A 20,666-nucleotide genomic window follows, 5' to 3' on the forward strand; every position below is an offset into this window, starting at 1 on the left:
AAAATGCACAAAGGCAAGAGTAAGAAAAAGGGAAAGGTTAAAGTATAGGACAAGAATGATGATCATAGCATTGTGCCTAGCAAGTTTAGTGTCAATATTGAGGGGATTAATGTAGTGTAGCTTGATATATATGATGATCTTACCTTAACAACTTCTTCTTTGGATGCTTCACATTTGACTAATGCTTTGTTGATATACTCAGTGTTGGTTGATAGATTCAAGGGTTTCCTTTCATGTGACCCCTCATAGAGAGTGGTTTCGCTCCTAGTATCGTAGTATGACATGATCTATCTATTTGGGTAATGACCCTCTATTGGAGATAGTTGGTATTGGTGATGTCTAGCAATGTTTTGGTTCATGCAGTATATTCATGATGTACATCATGTCCCAGCTCTCACAAGAGCCTTATCTCTGTAATGGCACCTTGGATGATGCAAGTCATGCTATCTCTTTTGGTGATTCCTCATGGAAGATTACATATGAGAACCTTATTATTGTACGTGGTGCTAATTATAGTACCCTCTATTCTCATGCCCTCTCAGTCACTAGGTGGTACAAAGTACTTTGTCACATTCATTGATGATTACTCCACGATCCAAGTGCAAGCTTCAAGCAAGCTCCACGTTCCAAGCTCCATTGTGGCAAGCAAGATAAGCAAAGAGAATAGAAGAGAATAAGAGAGGAGAAGATGGATATCTTCTCCTCCCCGGTCCCTCACCCTCACACACTCACTCCCTCACACTCTCACACTCCCTCTCTCAAGCACAAGCTCAAGCAAGCAAGAACAAGAACAAGAACAAGAACAAGAGAGCCACTTTTGGCCACACACAAGAATAAGCTTCTCATTCACTTTTCAAATTTATATACAAAACCCTAAATCCCTTTTGGGCGTTCATCCCCTTATCCCCTTTTTTACATGGCCTAGGCCCTTTTTCCTATTGTCCTCCTATCTTCCTAGCTTCCTTCTTGCCACCCATCTACCTTTACAATTTGCACGGGTGAGAGCCTGGCACTCTTAAAATAAATCATGGTGTGCTCTGTGCCTTTTTTACAAAATTATTGACTTGCGCTTTTTCTTGTGCACATTTCTCCTTGATTTAGGACTTTTATGCACTTCTTATGTTTCCGAATTCTTCTTGGCGCACCTTCGTCTTCTGTTTTACTTTTGTCTTGGCCTTGTCTTCTGCTTTAGATTTTTTAGCTTTTCCACCTTGTCTATTTGAGGGTTAACATTACCCCCCTCCTAGATGAGTGCCAGTCCCATGGCACTCATCATTGTAGGTAGCAGGCTTTGGCATGTAGCAAAGATATGGGTGGAAGGGACAACTGTGGTTTTCCGTGGAGGAGTTTTGTTGGTAGGGTGGATAAAGGTCGTTTGGGGCACGTGGTTGGTGGTTGGCTAGTGGTAGGGTTGGTGAAGTTGGTGATAGGGCTGGTTGTTGTCGGGGGAGTTGCACTCCTGGGTTGTTGTCGAGGGAGTTGTTACAGGTGTTGGTGTTCTAGGTATTCTATGGCTGACAATTCTTGGTGGGCTTGCATGATGATAAAGGATACCAATTCAAAGTTGAGTGTTGATGAAGGGCGAACGACACTTTCATTGGAGTCTTCAATACCTGTAATTGAAAACCTCTCATATGTGGTCTCTCCCTGGGGGTAGTGCTAGTCTTCTTATTGTACACAAGACGTAGTTTGATTAGTTTGGGAGACAGGTCGAACTCTAAGAAAGCTGAGAGTATTGTCCAGTACTTGAGGACCCAAACTGTGTATATATTTTGGTGCAGATATTATGTGAGTGATCGTGCATACTTAGATATTATGTAGTTAGAAGACCACAGGTCTGGTTCCTCAAAACAACGTGTGGATGAAGCAAAGTTGTCCTTGTTTGAGGAGAAGTACACAGGAAGGTGTATGAGATATCCTTTTTGTTGTGATAGCATGATGTAGCATAATTGGACACATTGACACCAAAATTTTGGTAGCTGTTAGCTATTGGGCTTGCTCGATGAGTACAATGTACTTTTCATGGCCATTCGTGCAGTGCTTACCACAATCAATTGCAATGATACTAAGGCGGAGTGTAAAAAGGAATCGTGCAATTGGGTCATGGTGATAGGTCTAACCATAGGCCAGACAAGCTCTCTAGGTATGTCCTACCCTTGATGTGTCTTGAACAATTGTGGGGGATGTGTAGAGGGCTAGGGGACTAGGGACAGAGCTAGCCGACCAAGGTCATTGGGCGTACCTAATCCGAGAACCCCTAGGTATCGTGTTGTGATTATGAGTGCTTATTTTATTTTAATTTTTCTTTCTTAAAAAGAAAAGTATAGCCTGAGTACAACCATTGCAATATGTTGAGGCTATCAGCCTTTCAATGGACTAGGAAATGCCGAGATTCGAAGGCTCAAGAAATGGATATTACAGTGATGATTGTGCCCTAGCCTCGTTGTAGAGAAATGGTTGTTGAGATGGGGAGATACACTGGAGATTTTGCAAAACCTCTTTTTGTACCGTGCAATGTTGGTACAATTGAGGTAACAACTGCTGTGAGTGCCAAGTATAGAGTTTAACCCAGAAAGAGAGAGTGGTGCCTGATCCTGCTTTGGGTCATGCAATGTAGGCAATTGGAAAGGGTGATTTTCACTTTCGATAGTGAAGCTTTTGCCATGGCTCTTCGTGAGGCTAGTGGTCTTGCGGTAACTTGGGCCGTAACCACTTTCGTACAAAGACTTGTGTCATCTTGCATTCACTTGACGCTTCATGAGAGTATATGCAAATCGCATGTGTCAATTATGATAAACAGATGCAATGCAAAAAGATATTACTTCATCTAAATCCTATGGTGTTGACTGCGATGCATCTCATCGGTGCTTGTTAAAGACATGCCATGTATTAGTAGTAAAGGAGGTTTGTATAGTTGGGGGGAGCTTGTCCCTTTAACCACTTAAGGACAAAAAGTTATGCCAAGATGGCCTTTGTTAAGCAGCTTATACAACATAGGGGCTATTCTATTTATATGAGTGGGTGAGTTTGGGTGGTCGGGTGATTGGGGTTGTGCTAGTGAGGGGCTCCCATCAGGCCGAGAAGGGAAGATATTAGCGGAGACCCGAATGGTGTTGTCCCTGGCTGTAGCTATTTCAAGAATGCTTTTAAATAATTCATCAAATTCCCTCTTGTTTCTAGCTGCCTTCTCCTCTTTTGAGCACCTAGTGCTCGAGCGTCTAGTGAGGGCCCGCATGGCCAGGTTGCCACCCCCTGGGCATTCCCTTGAGCCTTCGTTTTCCTAGTCTGGGAAGTTTTTGGCCTACGTCTGGGGTGGTGTCGCTTAGGGCCTCTTTTTGGTGTGTACTCCTTAAGGGTAGGCACATAGTGCTCTGGTGGAGGAGCTTGTGCCATATGCTCCCTCCGACAGTGGATAGCATCCTTGCAAGCCAACTTCACTGGATGCTCCATGATGGCTAGTGTGAGGAAACCTACAAAAAGTGAACCAAGGGTTAGGCCCTGAGGCAAGATGGAATTATTTTCATGACATGGATTAATTAGTAGATCATCAAGCACATAGTAGTCATTATAGAGGGACAACCCCTGTGATAATATTTGTCATGCTTTGACCGCAGGCCAGTAGTAGTTCTTTGCTCACTCCAAATCACACAGACTGGTTGTGATGAACTGGGATAGGACTTGTTTTCGGAAGGGGAGATCGAAAGCGGAGGGAGAGCTCATAGAAAGGGACGGTGCCCCGTGTACACCCTCAAAGGTGTTGGTTAGGGCTTTCCATGGCGGTCATGAAGACTATCTGCCCTTTACCAAGAGGCGAGAATGGTCACACGACTTCTAGACATGTGGTGAGAGAGGAGGACCATTGGAGCTCAGCTTGTCAAACCCAAACTTTTCTCTATGTGCTTGACTATCATTGCTTGTGTGTGAGCTTGCTTGGGTATTGTTTATTCACAGTCACAAAATACATTGTTCATTTATGTACAATTTATGCATCCATGTCACTTCGCAAATAAACCAACTGTAGAACTCAAGATTATACTGGAGTGTGGCACATGCATCCAATACTAGTGGCAGTTTACTCAATAACAATAGATATTTTGCAACATCGAGTAGCATGGTACCTTGTCCGAGCCTACTCGCAACATGTAGCTCCTCCTCAGTGAGAACCTTATCAATTATAGAGTTTTCTTGGCTAGTTTTGGCTAAGTCCATACCCTGAATGGCAGTTAGCACTCGAAAGGAAGTTGGCATCAGATAGATTGGGTCTCTTTGAGACCGACATTTGGCCAATCGCTCCTCTGAGACTGTCATAGTCTGGGCTCCCAATTTGGCCATTGTAATGCGGTTTTCAAACCAACATTTTTTTAATTGAATTTGACCCTCTGATTGTCGCTTTAGTTGCTCTATCTCTAAGAGATTTGATTGACAGAGCACATCATTGAATGTCACAATTAAGTGTAGTTCATCGGCTTCCTCACCAGAGATGAGTCACATGCATTCATGCAAGAGCCTATTGTAGTGCTCGTTAAGATGTTCTTGCTCTTCCCAGGATAGGGGAAATGGCAAGTATTCTTCAAGCTACTCCTTAGGGAATGCACCCATGTCTACGAGGACATAGACACGTGCTAACATTTTGAGCTTAGCATCCAACTTAGTTAAGAATTTTGCGACACTTCTATGTTCAATGAGGGCTTGCTCGGTTGCTATCTCATGCAAGGTTCTAGGAGTTTCCCTAGGCTTTAGCATAGCTGGGGGCTCAGGCCTAGACGAGCAAGATTGGTTAACTCTAGGATTGCTTATATCCTTGGGGTTTCCATGTTTCTCTTGAGGCTTTGTTGTTATTGCATCATGCTTCTCCTTGGATGCGACTGGCATAGATTTGTCACCCTATTGTGACAGTGTTGTATCCACTCTTGATTTGTCAATGCAAGTTCTTATCGGTGGATTGAGTGTTGCAAGCAACCGTTGATGGTGATGGTTGCTTTGACTTATCAGAATACACAGATGTTTTTGGGGTTTCACCGCTATTAGGGGAGATGGCAATGGGTTCCTTAGTGGGTGGACTTGATGCTTTATTCCCAAGTTCTTCCTTGCTCTTGGTCTCAATCTTCTTGACATCCACAACCACTTGTAACCACCATTGTGTTCGTTGTGTTCTCCTCTTGTTTGTGGGAAATGAGGGTGTCTTTCTCAAAGACTCAGGACCCTGAACTAGGCTAGCCCTGTTGATGTGATTGGTTGGGCCTTAGCACTCTCTTTCTCTGATGTGCTCTCATGGGACTTAGTTGTGACCTGTCGAACAACCTTACTAGGTTGATTGGTCAGATGCACCATCTCCTAGGCCACATCTTTGAGAGGTTTCTCCTCAAGCATAGGCCTTAGGTGCTTGGATAGTGTTGGAGGTATCAAGGATGTTGGTTGCGACACCTCTCCCACCACTGAATGCTAAGGACACATTCTACAAGGGGCATCGTCACAGCCAAAGGGTGTGACCGCCGTGATTCCTGATTGGAAGTAGTAACAGCCAGTTTAGCGGACTGGCCACAATTGGTAGGCTGCAGTGTCAAGTCCTTAAGCAAATCAGAAGTGGCCATGTCTTTTGTTTCCCTTTGCACATTCACTTGTGGAGATCGAGCATTAGTTAAGGGTGGTGTCATGTCCCGCATTTTGGATATTTGGAAGCTCAGATGGAGATAGAGATTGGGATTTAGTAGCTGCACTTGACGACTGGTGTTGTGGTTCCTGTATCCATTTAGGGAAAGAGGATGTAGGAGACTTGGGACTCCTAAGTGGCTTTGACATTGGCTGGACGAGTTGCTCGTGACTGTTAGATGATTCTGCCATTTGCTTTGCTAAGCAATTAGCTTTACCATGAGCAATGTTGTGCCTATGATACTCATTATCCTCTTGGGAAATCAAAGGCTCCTTGGACACTAGTGGCTTTTGTGCACACTCGACGAGTATATATGATATTCGCTTGTTAAGAACACTAGGCTAAGGATATACTCTTCGAATATTCTTGTTTGGTTTCTTGATTTTTGCGAGGGGCTCGATTACTCCAAACTTGTTGAGTGAGGCTTGGATTTTTGTCTAGATTTCCTCATTCGCTTCTTTGCTTTTGACACGATCGAGCCTTCAGCTACTAATAGAGGTGATTTAGCAAGGAACTTTGGTACCCAAATCCATTAGTTACTTTTGTAATACCCTTGAGCACGTAGCAACACTTTGGATATCCATCGCGGCATTGTGCTGGCTCTCCATCGATACCTTCGTCTATGAGGCTTGGGCTTCTTTTATGGTCTTCTACGATATTTGTAAGTCCAAAGCCTGTCCTTGGCATTGTCTCCTGACCTTCATGTTCCAAGCATGGCCCCGCTCACTGGTTCTCTCAGTTTGACACGCGCTTGTATCGACTCTTTCAACAAGTCCTTACTCTCGTTAGTAGGCTTGCCTGCTATGTTAGCATCTTCATTGCCTTTCCCTCGAGGTTCGATTAGGTCATCCTTGCTAAAGGTGGTGACTATCTTCACACCCTATAGTGTCAAGTGTCTCATCTATGCTACATAATCAGCCTCACACTTTGTCACCCTTTTAAAGGGTCATCCTAGGAGGGTTTCTTTTCCAAAATTAGCACTATTTGGAGGAACATGGAAGACGATAGGCAAGCTTTCCGTTTCAATAGTTACAAGGAATTTGCACTTCCCTATAAGTGCTTGTGAGTGTCCCCCATAAGGACTAAGAGTTTCATTAGTCGATGTGAGCTCTGGTTGGCCTAGTAGGGTCTATGCATCATAGGTCAAGATATTAAAATCAGCTCCTTCATCAATGAGAGCATCAACAGTGTGCTCTCTCTTCGTGGTGAGTTTGACCCTAAGATAAGCACACGATACTATGTCTTCATCTTTTGGGTCTTGACTTATAATTTTAAGCCTTCTGAAAAATGCCCTTAAGTCCCCAACTACACGACCAGATGTGGATTCTCCATTGATGTCTTGGATCATCTATGTAGTGCTATTTAAGGTGCATCTATCGCCAGGATTGTCACATCTAGTCATCCTTGCAGTTGTAGCTTGATGTTGTTGCTTTCCACTTTGACTAGATGCAATCCGAATGCAACACATACATGTTTTTGTGGTGTGGCCTTTTTGTCCTTGCTGGCTAGATTGGCCCATTGAGGTTCTAGGGTCTCTGTTTATCTTTGTTCGGGTATGGGCTTTTGTTGCTCTTTTGCAAGTGAGAATCCATGCTTGTGTAGAGCCATTACGACACTAAGACTAATTTGGAGGACCTGTCACGACGCGTGTTTTCTCTCCAATCTACTTGGGGGAGGTGCGGAGGGGGCAAAGCCCTCTCTACGAGAGTCCGGGAGGGGGATCCCCTTGACCCACAAGGCCGTTACGCTAAATACCATATGCAATTTGAAGGACCATTTGTAGCCAAAATTTGAACTACTTGCTCTAGATTTCAGCCCAATGATAGATTTATTATGTGCTTTCGGCTTTATGTGGTCTCTTGGTCAATTTCAAGGTCTAAAAGTTAAAAATTTGACCCAACAGGTCTGAATTGCAAGGGCTGAATGCCCAATTCAGTTTGTCGTCCAAGGGCCGAGGGCCGAGTTAGGGGCCGAATACAAGCGGCCCGAAGGGTGAATTCAGTTGGTCTGAGGGCCAAGTGGGCCGAGTGGTCCGAGTGCCAAATGGTTCGATTCTGGGACTTGACCAAAAACCAAGCCACTCAGATGGCAGGTCGAGTTGCACGCAACGACGGCCGCACTGAGGATGATCTCGTTGAATCCAATGATCTTCGCAATCACCAAGCACACCGACTTCCAAATCACAACAAATACATAGCAGGAAGGTTTTGATATACCTGAATCATGCGACGAAATCCCTGATGGCAAGATTGAACCGAATCAATGATGGAAACTCTCTCTCTCTCTCTCTCTCTCTCTCATTGCCAGGGTGAAAAATGAGCTCTTCTATGGTCTCCTGGCAACCCCTTCTCGAGCAAGTTCTTGCTATCCCCAATCACTCCCTTGCTGGTATTAATCATTCAAACCACTCTTTTTCTCCATTTACCATGATTTGTGCCTGTTTTACCCTGTTTTACAGGAGTAAACCCTATGCTTCTCTAATATGATTTCTTAATCCTAACCTACGTTAAATGCAACAAGAATCAAAAGCGAATAACTGAAATGATCTCCCCTTCTTTCCCAATCACATTAAACAACCAAAATAACCAAAATACTTACTTGTATCAAAGATCAAAAGCCCCAACTTCCTATCTATCTCAAGCTCCGATTTGGGGATGAATCCCTTACTTCGTGCTCGATATGAGGCGTGCAAGTGCTCAAACTTGAATCCGTTGGTCTTGGCAACGGAACCAAAATGTGGAGGCGATCAATCGCAAAGACCCATGGACCGCTTATTGCTTCAAGTGTTCCAAGCCGAGCACTAATGGCTAGCTCTCACATAGCCAATGCGCCATCCATCTCTATGGCTGTAGTGAGCTTACCTCCATGCCTGATCGAGTTACCTCCTCTTTTGAGCACTCTGATAGCTCCACAATCCAAGTGCAAGCTCCACTCTCCAAGCTCCATTGTTACTGTGAGCAAGAGAAGAGAAGAGAAGAAGAGAGGAGAAGATGGAGAGCTTCTCCTCCCTGGTCCCTCACCCTCACACACTCACTTCCTCACACTCTCACACTCCTCTCTCAAGCATAAGCTCAAGCAAGCAAGAATAAGAAGAAGAAGAAGAAGAAGAAGAAGAAGAAGAAGAAGAAGAAGAAGAAGAAGAAGAAGAAGAGAGCCACTTTTGTCCACACACGAGAATGAAAGGCTCACAAGAAAAGCGCCGAGCTCTCACCCGTGCAAATTATAAAGGTAGATGGGTAGTAGAAAGGAAGCTGGGAAGATATGAGGACAATGGGAAAAAGGGCCTAGGCCACGACCGGCTATGTAAAAAAGGGGATAAGGGGATGGCCGCCCAAAAGGGATTTAGGGTTTTGTATATAACATTGAAAAGTGAATGACAAGCTCATACTTGTGTGTGGCCAAAAGTACCTCTCTTCTTCCTCTTCTTCTTCTTCTTCTTCTTGCTTGCTTGAGCTTGTGCTTAAGAGAGAGATTCTGAGAGTGTAAGGGAGTGAGTGTGTGAGGATGAGGGATGGTGGTGGAGAAGCTCTCCATCTTCTCCTCTCTTCTTCTCTTCTCTTCTCTTCTCTTCTCTTCTCTTGCTCACTGCAATGGAGCTTGGAGCGTGAAGCTTAAGAATGGAGCTTGCTTGAAGCTTGCACTTGGATCATGGAGCTATCGGAGTGCTCTAGAGAGGAGGCAACTCAATCGGGCATGGAGGTAAGCTCACTACATACATAGGGATGGATAGCGTGTTGGCTATGTGAGAGATAGCCATTAATGCTCGGCTTGGAACTCTTGAAGCAATAACCGGTCAGTGGGTCTTGGTAGTCAATCGCCTCTAGATTTGGGTTTCATTGCCGAGACTAACGGATTCAAGCCTTGAGCATTTGCACGCTTCTCGAATTGAGCATTGAAGTAGAGTTTTCCTCGAATCGGTGCTTGAGGTAGATAGGTAGAAAGCAAGGGAGTTTGAAGAGGTATTCGATCTCCTTAGCAAGTAAGTTTTTGGTTGTTTAGATTTGGAAAGATAGGTTGGAGCAGTGTAGGTGTTTCCTTTATGAAATTTCCTTGCATTTAGGTAGGATAGGAGCAAAACATTTGAGCATACAATAGGGTTTTCTGTTGTTGTGTAACAGGCTGAAACAAGGAAAAGAATGGCAAAAAGTTAAATTTTGGGGTAAATGTTGGTAAGGGGAGCAAGACTAAGGTGAATGCAGGGCTGGGCAAGGTAACAAGAAAGCAAGAGTAGCAAGGAGACCTTAGTTTGCATTTCAGGGATTTGGGAGAGCTAGAGAGAGAGAGAGAGAGAGAGCTTCATTGCGTGAACCTTCTTCTTTGATCTTACCGTCGAGGAGTTCTTTGCCTCTACAGGTACTCCCACACCTTCTCCTGCATGAGTAGCTAGGATTTGGAGGTACTCGATCAATGGAAAGGTCTCGATCGCTAACGCAACGAATTTTGTGCAAGTCGACAAAAAAAAACGTGTCGCGTTCGGCCTGTCTGAGTGACGAAAATTCTAGGCCGAGTCCCAGAATCGGCCCTCAACCCTCGGCCCTCTCGTATTCGGCCTTTCGGCCACTACCACTCAGATGCCCACCACTCGGCCCTATCCACTCGGCCCCTACTCGAATAAGCTGACATTTGGCCCGGTCGAATTTACCCTTTGGACCACTTTGTATTCGGCCCGCCCGACTCGGCCCTCGGTCATTCGGTCCAAACCCATTCGGACGAACCACTCGGTCCAAACCCATTCGGATGAACCACTCGGTCCTCAACCCAGTCGACTCGGCCCTCGGCTATTCACCTCTCAGACAAACCACATTCGGACTGGCTAAATGTGACATTCGGACCAGTTGCATTCAGCCCTCAGCCATTGGGACAAGCCAAATCAAACATTCGGCCCCTGCATTTAAGACCTGTTGGGCCAAATTTGGATTTTGTTAAATTTTAATCTGCAGACCCTAAAACTGACCGAGAGACCATACAGAGCCAAAAGGAACATCATAGATCTATCACTAGATTGAAATCTAGAGCAAGTAGTTCAAATCTTGGCTATGAACGGTCCTTCAAATCGCACATGGTGTTTAGTGTAATGACCCTACGGGCCGAAGGGGAATGCTCCCCTCAGACCCCCGTAGATGGGGCTCTGCACCCTTTGCACTTCCCCTAAGTATGTTGAAGAGAAAATGCACGACGTGACAAGGCCTCCAAATTAGATCCTAGTGTAGTAATGGCTCTACACAAGCATAGACTCTCACTTGCAAAACAACAATTGAAAGCCCATACCTGAACAAGGACAAACAGAGACCCTAGAACCTCAATGGGTCAATCTAGCTAACAAGCAAAAAAAGGCAACACCACAAAAACATGTATAGGTTGCATTCGGAGTGCATCTAGTCAAAGCAGAATGCAACAACATCAAGCTACAACTGCGAGGATGACTAGACATGGAAGTCCTGATGATAGATGCACCTTGAACGACACTGCACAAACAATCCAAGACATTAGTAGAGAATCCACATCTAGTTGTGCAGTTGGGGACTCAAAGGCACATATAAGAAGACTTGAATTTATAAGCCAAGAAAGATGAAGGCATAGTACTGCCTGCTATCTTAGGGTCAAACTCACCAAAAAAAAGAGAGCATAGTGTCAATGCTCTCATCACAATGAAGGAACAGATTTTAATATCTTGACCTATGAAGCATGGACCCTACTAGGCCAATCAGAGCTCACACCAACTAATGCAACTCTTAGTCCTTACGAGGGACACCCACAAGCACTTATAGGGAAGTGCAAAATCCTTGTAACTATTGAAATGGAAAGCTTGCCTATCATATTCCACGTTCCTCCGAATAGTGCTAATTGTGGAAAGGAAACGGGATGACCCTTCAAAAGGGCGACGAAGTGTGAGGCAAAGGATAGGCTTTGGACTTACAAATATCATAGAAGACCACAAAAGAAGCCCAAGTCTTATAGACAAAGATATCTATGGAGAGCCGGCACAGCGTTGCGATGGATATCCAAAGCGTTGCTACGTGCTCAACAGTATTACGCAAGTAACTGATGGATTCGGGTACCAAAACCCCCTGCTAAACCACCTCTGTTAACTAAAGGCCAAGACATATCAAGAGCTAAGAAGCGTAGGAGGAAATCTAAATGAAAATACAAGTCTCAAGTAAAAAACATTGGAGTGATTGAGCCCCTCATGATTGAAATCAAGAAACCAAACGGGACTATTCGAAGGATAGATCCTCAGCCTAGTGTACTTAACAAGCAGTTATCAGATGTAATCATCGAGTGTGCACAAAAGCCACTAGTGCCCAAGGAGCCTTTGACTTTCAAAGAGGATAATGAGCACCACAGGCACAATGTTGCTCATGATAAGGGTAATTACTCAATAAAGCAAATAGCCATGAGAAAATCTTCCAGCCATTGTCAAAGCCAAGTGCAACTACTCAATCCCAATCTCTATCTCCATCTAAGCTTCCAAATGTCCAAGAGGTGGGACATGATACCACCCTTAGCTCTCAGCCTAAGGATATGCCTATGCAATCCATTGTGACTAGCTCGATCTGCACAAGTGAATGCGCAAAGGGCAACAAAAGACACGACCACTTGTAATCTTCTTAAGTACTTGACACCTCAGTCTACCAATAGTGGCTAGTCCACTGAACTAGCAGCTACTACTTCCAATCAAGAATCATAGCAATCATAGCCTTTGGCCGTGACAATGCCTCTTGTGGAACGTGTCCTTAGCAATTCACATGTGGAATAGGTGCCGCAGCCAACATCCTTGACACCTCCAGTACTTTCAAAACATCTAAAGCCAAGGCTTAAGGAGAAATCTCTCAAATATTTGGTCAAAGAGATAGTGCATCTGACCAATGAACCAAAGATGAAGTGCCTTATGAAGCTTGATCACAAGCTAACAGCCATCACACGTGCATACGTCCATGAGGACATGGGAAGGCCAACACCAGAGCACACAAAGCTCATAGCCAAACCCCTGACTTAGGAGCACTTGTTGATAGCCTCACTCTATACGACTCAATGTGTGAAACAAGGAAAAGCTCGAAGCAATCAAATGAAAAAGAAAAGGACAAGGAAACTTTATGCAGAAATGGTACTCCAATCAAAGTTTCGTAGCCAAAATTGGCCACCAACTAATGACACTCGCTGAGCAAAGGAAAGCCCTTTGGACATCAATACATGATCCCACGTACGTTGCCCCAACCTCATTATGAGTGTTGGCAGTGGTCCGTGAGGTCTAGCTTTCTGCCACTTTCCAAAAACATCCCTTATACAATAAACTGCTTCTATAATAATATCTACACATGGCTAGCAAGCTAGGATTAGGGAGCATGGTTCTTGATGTTAGTGTATATGTCTTCTGCCTTACTCAAGACCTTGCAATCCTACATCTCTACGCTTCCTATCAATACAACCTTGACTTCTTCAGTTGGTTTCGTCCAAGACTACATGACAAGAACCCTAAACAGTCTCTTGGGTCTACACTAGAGTCACCCAAATCTCCTGAGCAAGAGAAAAACAGCTCTAAACACAACATTTGCACTGATAAGAAGAAATGGAGGCATGTTCCAACAATGCTTAAGGACAAGAGGCTAGAGCAAATGGTTGACAAGGAGTGACTACCAATTCAATCGGATGAGGGGCTAAATGAAAGAGAATTGGCTAAAGAGATAAACTCTCCAGAAACAGAGGCAGTTGTACCCTCGGAACCTAGTGAGGTTGTTTAGCATGCCACAACTATGTCCCATGAGGACACACTAGAGAAAGAGAATGTTGAGGCCCAACCAAGCACATCAACGACGACTGACCTAGTTCAAGGTGCTGAGTCTTCAAGGGATACACCTCAAATGCCTAAGAAAAAGAGGAGAAAAGAATGAAAACAACAATGGTAGTTGCAAGTGGTTGTAGATGCCAAGAAGATTGAGACCAAGAGTGCCGAAGAGCTGAGGAATAAAGCATCGAGTCCACCCACTAAGAAACCCATTGCCATCTCTCCTAACAACAGTGAAAACTCAAGCACATCCATGTGTTCTGATAAATCAGAGCAACCATTACCATCAGCAGTTTCTTGCAACACTCAATCCATCGACAAAAGAACTCGCATTGACCAATCAAGAGTGGATCTAACACTGCCACAACAAGGTGACAAGACTATACTAGTCATATCCGAGGAGAACCATGATACAATAGAAGCAAAGCCTTAGAAGAAACATGAAAACCTCAAGGATATAAGCAATCCTAGCATTGACCAATCTTGCTCATCTAGGCTTGAGCTCCCAATATACTAAATCCTAGAGAAACTCCTAGAATCTTGCATGAGATAGCAACTGAGCAAGCCTTCATAGAGCATAGAAGTGTCACAGAGTGCTTAACTGAGTTGGACGCTAAACTCAAGCTATTCGCACGTGTCTATGTCCTTGCAGACATGGGCACATTCCCTAGGGAGCAGCTTGAAGAACACTTACCATGTCCCCTATCTTGGAAAGAGCAAGAATATCTTAACAACTACTACAACACACTCCTACATAAGAGCATGCAATTCATCTCTGATGAGGAGGCCGACGAACTACGCTTAACTGTGATATTCAATGAAGCGCTTTGCCAACCAAATCTCTTAGAGATAGAGCAACTAAAGCAACAATCAGAGGGTCGAAGTCAATTTGAAAAATGTTGGTTTGAAAACCGCATTACAATGGCCGACAAACTAGCAGCCTAGATGGTCTCGGAGGAGTGATTGGCCAAATGGCGGTCTTAAAGAGAACCAACCTATGTGGCGCTAACTTCAAGTGCTAACTGCCATTCGGGATATAGACTTAGCTAAATCTAGCCAAGAACACTCTTTGGTTGATAAGATTCTCACTGAGGAGGAGCTACATGTTGCAAGTAGACTCGGACAAGGTACCATGCTACTCGATGTTGCAAAATATTTGTTGTTATTTAGGTTGCCACGAGTATTGGATGCGTGTGCCACACTCCAATACAATCATGAGTTCTACAATTGGTTTTTATCCTCACGAAGTGACATGGGTTCATAAATATGTATATAAATAAACAATGAGTTTTGTAACTGTGTATAGATAATACCAACACACACAAGCAATGATAGTCAACCATAGGGAGAAAATTTTGGGTTTGACAGGCTGACCTCCTAGGCTCCTCCTCTCACCATACATATAGAAGTTGTGTGACCATTCCCACCTCTAGGTGGAGGGCATGTAGTCCTCATGGCCGCCATGGGAAGCCCTGACCAACACCTATGAGGGTGTAGACAGGGTTCCATCCCCTTCTACAAGCTTTCCCCCGTTTTAAATCTATCCTTCTAGGGATGAGTCCTAACCCACTCCATCACAACCAATCCGTGCAACTTGGCATGAGCAAACATCTGCTACTGGTTGGAATACTCCCCGCATTCAAGATAGGATGAACATCATCACGGGGGTCGTCCCTCTACAACAAACACTGCATGCCTCACCTCACCCCTCCTCGTCATATGTGCTTGATAATCCATTGTTTAATCCCCTTCATGCGAATAGCTCTATCGTGCCTCAGGGCCTAACCCATGGTTCACATTTTGCAGGTTCCTCTACAGTAGCTTGTCATGGAGCACACAATGCAGCTAGCCTGCAAAGAAGCTCTCCTCCGTAGAAGGGAGTATACGACACAAGCTCCTCCACTAGAATGCTACATACCTACCCTAAAGAGGTATGCATCGAGACGAGGCCCAAAGCGACACTGCCCAAGATGTAGGCTGAAAACTCCCAAGGCTAGGAAGAGGAAGGCTCAAGGGAACGCCTGAGGGGTAGCGACCCTTGCTGTGTAGGCCCTCCCCAGACGCTCGAGCACCAAGTGCTCAAAAGAAGAAAAGAAAGCTAGAATCAATAATGATATTGCTAAGCTATTTCAAAGCATTCTTGACACCGCAGCGGCCAAGGACTGCACCATTTGGGTCCCAGCTAATGTCTTCCCTGCCCAGCCTGATAGAAGCTCACCACCAGCAATGCCCCAGTCGCCTGATCACCTAAACTTAACATGTCTCATACAAATAGAATAGCCCTATTTTGTATAAGATGCTCATCAAGTGCTATCTAGCCATCAATGTTTGTCTTTAGATGGTTAAAGGGGTAGGTTCCCCAAGGTACAACCTTCCCTTATTTACTTCTAATAAATTTTACGTCTTGGACCAAAAACAAAAAAAATCAAGCACAGGTGATATGCATCTAAGTCAACACCATGGGATTCAGATAAGTGATGTCTCTTTGCATTGCACCTATTCATTATAGTTGAAATGTATGACTTGCATGTACCCTCACGAGTTGTCAAGTGGATACAGGACGATGCAGGTCTCTATATGAAAGCGTTCATATCCAAGGTACCACAAGACCACCAATCCCACAAAGAGCCATGACGGAAGCCTCACTATCGAAAGTGAAAATCACCCTTGCATCCCACCCACATCGCATGGCCCAAAGCATAGTCATTGACTTCTCTCTCCTTTTGGGTCAAACTCTATATTTTTCTCACGGCAATTGTTACCTCAATGGTATCAACATCGCATGTTACAAAGAGGTTTTGTAAAATCTCAATTGTATCTTCCTATCTCAATAACTGTTCCCCTAGCAACGAGGCTAGTAACACAATCATCATTGTAATATCCATTTTCACAGCCTTTGAATCTCGACGTTTCTCAATCCAAATAAAAGACTGATAGCCTCAACGTATTGCAATAGTTGTATTCATGTTATTTTTTTAAAAGAAAATGAAAATGAAAATAAAAATGAAAAAGAAAAAAAAAAGAAAAAGCACTCACAATCACAGCACAACATCTAGGGGTTCTCAAATTAGGTACGTCCAATGACCTTGGTCGGTTGGCTCCGCCCCTAATCCCCTAACCCTTTACACATCCCCCACAATTGTTCAGGGCACATCAAGGGCAGAACATACCTAGAGATTTTGTCTCACCTATGGTTAGACCTGTCACCCTGACCCATTTGCACGATTCCTTTTTTGCACCCCACCTCAATACCATTGTAATCGATCATGGTAAACAACGCACGAAAGACCATGGAAAGTACACCGTACTCGTCAACCACTACACACAGCCACCAACCACCACCAAAGCTGAGGCATCAATGAACTCAATTATGCTACATCGTGTTGTCAAAAGCACAAATGATGTCTCAAGAAGCCTTCAAGTGTACTTCTCCTTAACATCGACAATTTTTCCCACCCCATCAAATCCTTACTTCAGCTACCCATTGCTATGAGAAACCAGACCAACGGTCTTCTAACTATGTAATATCTAAGTATGCATGCACACTGACATAATATCTGCACCACAATATATACACAGTTTGGGTCCTCAAGTGCAGGACAATACTCTCAGCTTGCTTATGACCTATCTCCCAAACTAATCAAACTATGTCTTGTGCATGATAAGAAGACTAGCACTACCCCTAGGGAGAGACCACATATAAAGGTTTTCAATTGCAGGTATTGCTGACTCCAACAAAAGTACTGTCAGATCTTCATCAACACTCAACTCTGAACTCTTATCCTTTATCATCTTGCAAGCCCACCAAAGAATTGTCGCCCGCCCCAGAATCCTTAGAATATTAACACCTGTGCCAACACATGAGTGCAACTCCCAACAAAAACTGGCCCTATCACCACCTTCAACAACCCTATCACCAACTAGTTAGGCCAACAAAGTGCCACCAACCACCTTCATCCGCACCACCACCAAAACTCCAAAGTTAAAACCACAGCAATCCCTTCCACCCATGTCTTTGGTGCATGCCAAAGCCTGCTACCTACAATGGTGAGTGCCATGGAACTGGCGCTTGTCTGGCAGGGAAGTAATGTTAACCCTCAAACGAATAAGGTGGAAAATTTGAAAAATCTAAAGTAGAAGACAAGGCCAAGAGCAAAGGTGAAACGGAAGATGAAGGCACGCTAGGGAAGAATCTAGAGACAAGAAGTGCAAGAAAGTCCTAAATCAAGGAGAAAGGCGCACAAGAAAAGCACAAATCAATACTTTTGTAAAAGAGCGCAATGTGTACCATAATTTATTTTAAGAGCGTCGACGAGGTCTCACCCATGCAAATTATAAAGGTAGATGGGTGGTAGGAAAGAAGCTAGGAAGATATGAGGACAATGGGAAAAATGGCCTAGGCCGCGACCGCCTATGTAAAAAAGGGGATAAGGGGATGACCACCCAAAAGGGATTTAGGGTTTTGTATATAAAGTTGAAAAGTGAATGAGAAGCTCATTCTTGTGTGTGGCAAAAAGTAGCTCTCTTCTTCCTCTTCTTCTTCTTGGTCTTGCTTGCTTGAGCTTGTGCTTGAGAGAGGGAGTGTGAGAGTGTGAGGGAGTGAGTGTGTGAGGGTGACGAACCGTAGTGGAGAAGCTCTCCATCTTCTCCTCTCCTCTTCTCTTCTCTTCTCTTCTCTTCTCTTCTCTTCTCTTCTCTTCTCTTCTCTTGCTCGCAGAAATGGAGCTTGGAGCATGGAGCTTGAGGATGGAGCTTGAGGATGGAGCTCGCTTGAAACTTGCACTTGGATCGTGGAGCTACCGGAGCGCTCTAGAGAGGAGACAACTCGATCGGCCATGGAGGTAAGCTCACTACACTCGTAAGGATGGATAGTGCATCGGCTATGTGAGAGGTAGCCATTAAGTGCTCAACTTGGAATGCTTGAAGCAATAAGTAGTCCGTGGGTCTTGGCAGTTGATCACCTCTATGTTCAAAGATGAAGAAAACAAGGAAGAAATTTGTTACATGGAGTGAAGTGGAAATTTACTCTCTCAAAGAAGACATATGTTACCTCAAGTGAAGACAACGTGATCTTCAATACTTGAAGTCCTAATGTGTATTGCCTATTTTCCCTCAATGGTTGGTTAAAAATGATTAACTCTAAATTTTCTTGTGCATCGACTTGGATGTACTTCATCATGTGACTATAGCTTTTTTTATGACTATACCATGTGATTATGTAGTTATGTTGAGAATATGCCGTGTTGGTTTTGTTTTCTTGATGTGTTCATGTATTGGACACAAGCAAGAAATACTTTTACCCTAAATTGGTTGGTTATGTCGAGAGTACACCATGTTTGTTTTGTTATTGTGTTTTTTTTATAGCTTTGATCTAAATGCAAAGTGTCATGCTCTTTTAGTAATAGTGAAGAATTGTTAACCTCTTTTTGCATGCATAAAAATTGTGAACTAGGATCTTTTCTATTTTGGTTGATCATACTAAGAATCTATGCATGAAATTCATGCATGACCTAGGATATTTCCATATGGGGGTATGCTACATAGAGATATTTATATATATAGAATGTGTACATTGCACAAAAAAGCTTGAAAAAAAAAAAGATTGATTGCAAAAAAACGAAAAGGAAAGCTCGCAAAAATAAAATCCCCATGGACCTTGAGAAAGAGAATGCAAGGGGGCTATGTTGGAGTTGAAGGCAACTCACAATACCTCACCGTTTCTCTAGAGATGATACTACATTCTTGCATAAGAAAGACAAGGAGATCAATGACACAACAATTTTAGTGCTCATAAGGTATTCTCAAACCTTGTTTAGTTATCCTTTGGATAATATCACTCATTGAGGGCTGGCTTGTGCTTAATACCTTAAACTTGTTAAAGTTGTCCTCATCTCTTGGATATCCCACATGTTGTGGAAAGCCAATGCAAGTGTATTATAAGCAAAAGGAGGGAAAAAGTAAACCAGCCCTTGCAACGCAAAAGGAGGCATTCGAATACTATCGGATTATCTCTTTGTGCACCATAGGGTTCAGGTCCCATTTTACTCTTTTTGGTATTTTTATACCATTTTATGGGGTTTCACCAAGTTGTGGGATTTGTTTGAGTAAACATAAGTTTTTTAAAATGATATTTTACAAGCCTTGAGTCCTATCTCATTTTTTATTGAATATCTTCAAAGGTTTATGATGTTAATACTTCCACTTGACAAGCTAAAAAAGGTCCATATAGTGGATCTTCCGATATCTACGAAGGCAAATGCAAATTGTATTGACTTCTTCTTGCATGAGGTAAACCCAGAGGAAGTCTAGTATATAATCATTCCTTATAACAAGAGAGCAACTAATTCTTTTGATAATTCTTTGCCAAAAGATTAGAATTGAAAATTGGTTTAAAGATCCAAGCCATCTTTATATTTGGACTCTTGCAGATCACACTAAAATAGTGATATCCTAGACCTAAGATTCAACAAAATCTATATAATTAATTTCCTCATGGTTTTTATGGAGATGCAAGATCATAAGTATAAATCTATATGTCATTTTGAAGTGTTTATAGTATTCTAGAAGGGTTTTAAATTAAATCAACTAGTTTTCAAAGAGGGTGTTTATTGCTATGGAGGACAAGTTTCCATCATTGAACACAAAGAAATATTAACCTATAGTCTTCAAGTCCCTCGATAGTCAGACAACTCCTCTTGTGGATGGCGGATTATTGTTGATATCCATTTCTAGAGGCTAAGTTCATGCTTGAAGGCAAAAGAATAAGCATAAGTGATTCATCTGTTGCTTTCCCACAGAAATTTACTTTTTGATTATCTATTAGGTCATCCATTCTCTTCTTGTAGTTTATCGAAGCTTTGTACAAAGAAGACTATGTATGGCTAGTAAGGGAACAAGCAATCAAACTTCTTATTGATAAGCAAGTTGTTTTGCCTCTAGACCTAGATTTGCCAAAGATTCAGGGAGAGGATGCAACTAACAAAGTAGTTAGGGCTAAGAAGCCTACTACATCTAAGAAGCCAACTGGATGGAAGCAAGAAGCTACAAAAGGAAAGGGGAAGGGGGCCCTAGAAGGCCCGAAAGAAGACCCCCCCAAAAAGAGAGTGAACACTAGGCCTCCCCTAGAAGGACAAGGAAAGGAGGCAGAGGTTGAGACACCAAGGAAGGAGGTAGAGGCTAGGATACCAAGGAAGGAGATAGAGGCTATCGTATCTCCTAGGATACCCAAATACA

The 20,666-nt window shown here is 43.4% G+C and overlaps 1 protein-coding gene across 1 annotated transcript in view; it reads left to right on the forward strand.

The window, feature by feature from the left end:
* Window positions 1-18,169, forward strand: part of LOC148041066 (uncharacterized) — a 179,939-nt gene extending 161,770 nt beyond the window's left edge. The window contains exon 18 of the mRNA XM_087676397.1: window positions 18,151-18,169. The gene's annotated coding sequence lies outside the window, so the exon portion shown is untranslated. The remainder of the gene's footprint in view (window positions 1-18,150) is intronic.
* Window positions 18,170-20,666: the final 2,497 nt, after the last annotated feature.

This window comes from Lygodium microphyllum, chromosome 1, assembly GCF_053477565.2.
Source record: "Lygodium microphyllum isolate KBCC chromosome 1, Lygodium_microphyllum_v1.1.10, whole genome shotgun sequence".
Lineage (NCBI taxonomy): Eukaryota > Viridiplantae > Streptophyta > Polypodiopsida > Schizaeales > Lygodiaceae > Lygodium > Lygodium microphyllum.